At 40.3% G+C, this 7,550-nt stretch overlaps 1 protein-coding gene across 4 annotated transcripts in view; it reads right to left on the bottom strand.

Annotated features, from left to right (window-relative positions):
* The window catches only part of ZMYND11 (zinc finger, MYND-type containing 11), a 137,102-nt gene that overhangs the window by 128,577 nt on the left and 975 nt on the right, over window positions 1-7,550 (bottom strand). The window lies entirely within an intron of this gene.

Below are 7,550 nucleotides of genomic sequence, written 5' to 3'. Positions count from 1 at the left end.
CATAGGGTCGCTATGAGTCGCAAGCAACTCGACAGCACATAACAACAACAACAACAACAACATTTGTTTGCCATCTGAATGTCTTTTTTGGAGGTGTCTATTCATAACCTGTGTCCATTTTGCAATTAGGTTGTTTAGCTTTTTCTTCTTGATGTGCTGGAGTAATCTATAAATTTTAGATATAAGTTCCTTATCAGATATGTTATCAAAAAATATTTTTTCCCAGTCTGTGGCTTTTCTTTTTACCTGTTGGAGAAGTTTTTTGATGTGAATAGGGATTTGATTCTTAGAAGGTCCCATTCATCTATTTTGCTCTCTACTGATTGTAGGTTTTTCATTCTGCTTGGAAGACCTTTTATATCAGGGATTAGGGCTTCTTGAGTTGTTCCAAGCTTTTCTCTAAGGAAATTTATAGTCTTTGGTTTTCTTCCCATGTCCTTGACCCACCTTGATTTGTTTTTTGTGCATGGTATGAGATGTGGGTCTCGCTTGAGCTTTCTACAGATGGTTTTCCAATTTTCCCAACACCATTTGTTAAAAAGGCTGTAATTTCCCCACTTAATGGATTTCATCTCATTGTCAAAAATTAGTTGAGCATAGATAGATGAGCTGATTTCTGGGTTCCCAATTCTATTCCATTGATCTAAGTGTCTGTCACTGTACCAGTTCCATACTATCTTGACCACAACGGCTATGTAGTAGTACTTGAAATCAGAGAGTTTGATGCCTCTTATCTTACTTCTCTTTTTTCAAGTGTGCATTACTACTTATTCAGGGACTCTTTCCATTCCAAATAAAACTGGAAATTGTCTTTTTCATCTCATTGAAGAATGGAATTGGTATCTGTATTTGGATTGCATTGAACTTGTAGAATGCCTTTGCTAGAACTGTCATTTTCACAATATTAGGTCTTCCTGTCCATGAGCATGATATATTCTATCATTTCCCAAGGTCTCTTTGTTTCTTGAAGTAAAGTTTTGTAATTTTCTTTGTATAGATCTTTTGTGTCTCTATTTAGGTTTGTTTCCAAGTATTAAGTCTTGAAATAAGCTATTGTGATGGATATTGTTTTTCTTTGCTCCTTTTCTGTATTTGTCACTGCAGAGAAATAATGCAACTGATTTCTGTATGTTGATCTTGTATCTTGTTACTTTGTTGAATTGATTGACTACATCCAGTAGTTTTCTCATGGAATCTTTAAAGTTTTCTAAGTATACTATCATATCATCTGGCTTCAGGAAATCTCTTGATTCTGTGCTTTGATCACTTTTTTGGGGTGACATCTTGCTTTGGTTGTGTAAGGTGTGCTTCTTTCATGTCATTCTGTGGTAAAATTTATCCTGTCTGGGACCCCATTGGGACCTTGTTCTGATGATCTTGGCTTGAGAACTCACTGTTCCAGAGGAGGGAGAAGCAGCTCACCCTGCCTGAATCTCTCTGATCACTGGACTTAAGAGGGGACTTGCTTGATTTTGGGAGGTTAACAGACAAGTATGGAATAGGAGGACAAGTCATTCAGCCTATAGTTTTCCTCTGAAGTCCTGTGGCAAGATTATTTGGGACTGGGGGGCCAGTTGCGACTCTCTTCACCACTCCTGACAATTCAGGAGAAAGGACCTTTTTTTCGGACATTCTACTCTAAGACTGTATTCCTGTAGCTACTGATTGCTGGAGTCTTCTAGTTAATGTGCATGGCTGGCAAAGCAGGATGATGTCTCAGGCAGAAGCAATGTCCTCCCCATCGCTTCATGGGTTCAATAAGGTCCTCCCCACCTCTCCTGGCTCTGTGCGGGGCTAAGGATGCCAGAGGGCTCATTGGGAGTCCAATGTCCATTTTCGTGATTCTCTTTGTGTCTTAATATCAGATATGATGTCATTGGTTCTCCATCCAAAAGATTCCCTTAAATATTTTTTGTAGGGTTTGCCTGCATTTACAAATGGCAATGGATGTAATTTAGAATTTTTGAGAATGTCTTAACTTTATTACTTTATTTGAAAGACAGTTTTGTATTCCTTTCATTCAGAGTTTTATATAGGTATATATCATTCTACTATCTTCATCCATAATAATTTCTTTCAAGAAATTACTGCTTTGGCTTATTGATGCCCTGTTGTATTTATTTTTTTATTTCTCATGATGCTGAGAATTTTTTCTTTGCCTTTAATTTTTGCAAATTTGGATTGCTGTTGTGTTGTTGTTATGTGCTGTCGAGTCACCCTACATCTAACAGTCCTGTTCTATCCTGTGCCAATCTCACTGTCTTCGACACACCTGCTCCCACTACCCCATTCACTGAATCAATCCATCTCATCAAGGGTTTTTCTCTCCTGCGTTGTCCCTCCACTCTCCCAAACATGATATCCTTCTCCAAGGACCAGTCCCTCCTTGCAACATGTCCAGAGTATGTCAGACAAAGCTTCAGAATCCTTGCCTCCAAGGAGCATTCCGGCTTCACCTTCTCCAAGACAACCAGTTTGTTCTCCTAGCAGTCCATGCTATATTCAACACTCTTCTCCAGCACCACAGCTCAAAGGTATACATTCTCTTTCTACCATCCCTAGTCACTGTCCAACTCTCCGATGCATAGCACATAATTGCAAACACTATAGCCTGGATCAGGTGCACCTTGGTCTCCAACTTTTTTTCGGACGTTTCTAACATCGTTGCTCTTCTGGAGAGGTCCGTGACAGTTGACTCTCCCAATACAATTTGTCTCTTCATTTTCTGGCTGCTGGTACCAACAGTGTTGACTGTGGTGCAAGTAAACTAAAACTGATGATGATACCTTTTAATGACTTTCTTTGGGAGTTCCATCCTCTTTAGGGTTCTTTGAGCTTCTTGTATAGTAACCTTTTAGAGTTTCACAATATTAGGGAGGTTTTGAAATAAAACTATTTTGAGTTTTTTCTTGTTTCATTTGTTCTAGAATTTCAGTCACACAGACAATTCATTCCTTTTTATAGAGTCCCCATACTCTCAGGATTTGATTCCCCTTTATCTCATTCTTCCTCAAAGAAATTAGTAAGAAAAGGTCTGTCCTGTTTCACAGCTTCTATCTTTCATTGATAAATTTTACTTCTATATTCTTCCATTAATTTTTTGTTTCTACTATTTTATAGTTAGTCTATATTTCTATTTGCTGTTATATGGTTTCTAATTATCAGGTTTTTTTGTTATTTTTTATGGTTTCCCTGAATTCTTATCATTTTGCCTGTGTTTCCCTTGAATTTGTCTGTTTTCCTTGATTCTTTTGAAGACTCAATACTTAGTCTTTTGACTTCCTTATCTGCTAGTTGTTGTTGTTATGTGCCATCAAGTCGTCTGCATAGTGACCTTATGTACAATAGCCCTAAACCCTGCTCTATCCGGCACCAACCTCACTGTCTCCAACAAACCTACCCCCATAATCCCAGTTACTGAATCAATCCATCTCATAGAGGGTTTTCCTCTCCTGCACTGTCCCTCTACCATGATGTCCCTCTCCAAGGGCTGGTCCCTCTTTGCAACATGACCAAAGATGTCAGACGAAGCTTCAGAATCCTTGCCTTCAAGGAGCAGCCTGGTTTAACCCTATCTAGGATGAACCTGTCTGTCTTCTCAGCAGTCCATGGTATATTCAATACTCTTCTCCAGCACCACAGCTCAAAAGCATCAATTCTCCTTAGTCATTGTCCAGCTCTCTGATGCATAGCTAGTGATTGCAAAGACCACGGCCGGTATCAGGTGCACCTTTGTCTCCAGAGTGACATCAAGGCTCTTCAGTACTATTATATTTTCATCCTCAAGAAGAGCCTCTGCCCATTTATTTTCATCATTTGCTTTAGTCACCTTGTCCTGTTTATTGATATGTTTTGACATTCTCTATTGTCTTTGTGACATTAAGGGTTACTTTTTAATGCTTCTATGTTTGCTTTGTCCTATTTTTTTGTTTGTTTGTTTGCTTGTTTTGACATATGAAGGTAGGTGATGTGGATGTGCTCCTTTAATCACAAATCTGGTGGCAGGGAAGTACTGGCTACTCATCTCAATGGGCAGGAAATTGGCTGGCAGTGTAATTTTGTTTATTTCTAGACTGATGTTAACAGTGAATGTACCCAATGGGTTTCACATCAGGATGTGTCTGTAGTTGCTGTGAGAAAGTATTACCCAAACAGACCGTATAAACCATTTATGCATGTACAAAATGGTATTTCAATAAGCTGTGGGAGACTGAAAGGTTTCACTGCATGAGCTGTGAGTCTCCTAAAATCATCTTGAGCATAAGAAGCATGATATTATCACCAGTCAAAAGTGGAATAAGGGTCAAGAAAATTCTGTTTCTCATTAAGACAAAGGTGCAGAATATATTAGGTATATCTCTTAGGGTGATATGCTTGGCACTTTGGTTACCAGACATAGACAGGCAGGGGATGCTCTCATCAGTCTCTGGGTTGTGAACACTGTAGGTGTGCTTCACACCAGGTTATGTGTTGCCAGGTGGTTGTACAGGTGGCACAGGAGCTCACACTGCCAGGTGCTGTGACAGGAGAGGAAAATGGAACTTGTGTCTCCCATTGCTGAAGGGATAGTTGGGTATTGGGAGACAGCAGGTAGAAGGAAGCATACCTTCATTCACTAGTTAGTTTTGCAGAAGCATACAGGAGATCATTTAGTGGGTAGAGGCTCATATACTTGCTAATTACTGGCCCAGCAGTGAGGGAGTTCACACTACTGGCCACTAGGGCAGCAGTGAGTAAGCATACTTTCCATCAGTTGGCAGGTGGCAGGGAGAGGGCACACAAAAAGCCATCCAGAGAAGCATGTGTCTTTGTTCACAATAGGTGCAGTGTTTCCATGTGCAGGAATGCATATTTAATAATCACAATGGCAGCCATGTGGTGTGTGATTCACAGCAGAGAGTACCCTTGCTGCCAGGGGAGTGGAGAAGCAGCAAGTGTTCATGTGCACTACCAAGGCTAGAGAAGTAGTTGGGGTGAAGTGATCAGCATGCGTGATCTGTATGAGTGTCATCCCAACTGCAGGAAGGAAAGGGTGGTGGTTGGCAAAAGTGTGTGCTACCAATCTGGTGACAGTGGGAGTGTGCAATGTGCAATCTTTAGGAACATGCATCACAAGAAAAAAGAAGTGGCAGAGTGCATTAGGGTGAAATGCATGTGTGTCACTAGGTAGGGAAAGAACAATAGGAGGATGCGTCCTGTCACCAAGTAGGCAGAGGTAGGAGCTATACCTCTGGTTAACAGGAGGTTGTGGAGGATAGGAAGTTGCCAGTTTTGGGTGTGGGTGATGTACACTCTGGTAAATATAGCTGACTGTGAAGACCGTACCCATATCCAGTAGTACAAGGGATAAGATTCTATCAGACAGAGTTGAATAGCAGCCACTCTGTGGATCTTCCTTTCCTCTCTGTGTGGACTATCAACTCAAATGACCAAGGGACGACTGTTAGTAGTTCTCTCTCTCTTTGCTGGCTCCCTCCCTGCTCTGTGGCTGCCTGCATCCCTGGAGCAGTCACCTAACTTCTTGCACTTTGCTTCTTAAATCTCATTAATGTTCTTCTCACTTTTCTTCACTGTAGATCTGCCTAAATTGAATGTCTGTCTCCAATTAGAGTTTCCATGAAGCTGCCTTCCCACATTCTTCAGCCAGGAATGCTGCTGGTTTTGTCTCAAGGTAGATGGCAATGTTCTGGTGGCAGGCTAGTAGGAAACAAACAATCCTTATGTCTCTTATTTGCTATTTTCACCCAGTTTCTCCTTCTATTTGCTATGTACTGCTCATAATAAGACTGGCTTCCATCTTTTTGTTTACTTAGTATTTCACGTCTTTGTGCTAGAGCAACAACTGCGTGGGGTGTGTGGAAAAGCCACCATCTTGCTCTGCCTCCTCCCTACATGTGCAGTCTTGACAAAACTCTTACCAAAATTTTAAGAAACTTTAGGTATATGTAAAAATGAAAAGATACCTTTGTGTTGAGACTTTCTATCACTAAACACAGTGATCTGATTTAAAATGAGTCCTACACTTGAGAAGTATTTGCCCATCCACAGTACAAACTAGAAATATTAAGTTTTAAATTAAAAGATAGTACTTCCTGTCATAGTCCAATACTGTTTCTTCTAGGCAAGGGCAATGAGCAAGGAAATTAACATTAATTAAGAAGCAAATGCTCTGTGCTAGGCAATTATCTAGATAGTTCCTTTTTAGAGCTGATGGTCTAGTAGGGAAATAATTACAAATGTGATTAATGTTATGAAAATAAAGAATATTACAAAGTGTGCCACTGTATAGAAGGGAATACGCCACACATCTCTAAGATGAAACGTGGTAGAGGGAAAATTGAGGGCCACTTTTAAGCAACACATATTCTCTGATTCTTTCTCCTTTCCCCTCATCTTTAAATTAGACTGGTATTTGTTTTAAGAACTACAGGGCTTACAGTATAAAGAAAATAGCCTTGACAAGCTTAGTCAAATTGACCCCACATAACAGAGTGTAACTGCCTCCCAGAGTTTTTTAGGCTGTAATTTTTATGGGAGCAGGCTGCTAGGGTTCCCTCTCCCCCCATAAACTTCTAAGCCCTTACTTGGCAGTTAGGCACTTAACTATTATGCCACTTCTTCTTGTTGTGTGCCCTCCAGCTAGAACCAACCCATAGCTGAACCTCCAGTGGGTTTTCAGTAGCAGTAAATCACACAGGAGGAGACTGCCAATATTTCCTTTGCTACTATTCTTTTATAATTAGGACATGGCACAGAAATAAAGTATAAAGAGTGTGTCTTCTTCTATCCTAAATCTTCATCTACCAAGATAAATAGGACTGGAAACTAATGGTGTAGGGCAGGGTAGAAAGGGGGAAGATTTTTTTTTAAATAAAAAACAACAAACAAAAATACTGAGGATTTATTCACAATAACTAATAAAGTAAAATTGTTACAAATTCTTTGTTAGTAGGATATAACATAAGATGTTACTAACTGCATATACTACACTCCTATATTAAAGTGAATAATGAAAAGATTACTTTTATCTGGACCAAGAGGCAGTTGTCAGAACAGAGCAAGGAGACACTACATGGTTTAAAATCAAGAAGGGGGTTTGGCAGGGATGTATTCTGTCTCCATACCTTTTCAGTCTGTATGCAGAACAGATCATCTGTGACGCTGAGCTATACGAAGAGGAATGTGGCATCAGGATTGGTGGAAGAGTCATCAACAACCTACGTTATGCAGATGACACAACCCTGCTTGCTGAAACTGAGGAGGACCTGAAGATCTTGCTGCAGAAGGTCAAGGATTGCAGCCTCCTATATAGATTGAAGCTCAACATCAAGAAAACAAAGATTCTCACCACAGGGCCAATTGGCAGCATCAATATGGATGGTGAAGAGATTGAGATAGTTAACAGTTTTAGTTTGCTTGGCTCCACAATCAACACTCTTGGTAACAGCAGCCAGGACATCAGGAGCCGAATTGCACTGGGGAAAGTCAGCTGTGAGAGACCTTCTCAAGAGTACTGAAGAGCAACGATGTCAGGCTGGAGACTAAGGTGC

The sequence above is a fragment of the Elephantulus edwardii genome, unplaced genomic scaffold (genome assembly GCF_000299155.1).
Source record: "Elephantulus edwardii isolate Elephantulus edwardi_28Jun2011 unplaced genomic scaffold, EleEdw1.0 scaffold00060, whole genome shotgun sequence".
Taxonomy (NCBI): Eukaryota; Metazoa; Chordata; class Mammalia; order Macroscelidea; family Macroscelididae; genus Elephantulus; species Elephantulus edwardii.
Note: the sequence above shows the minus strand (reverse complement) of the source record. Positions and strands in the feature narration are given on the sequence as shown.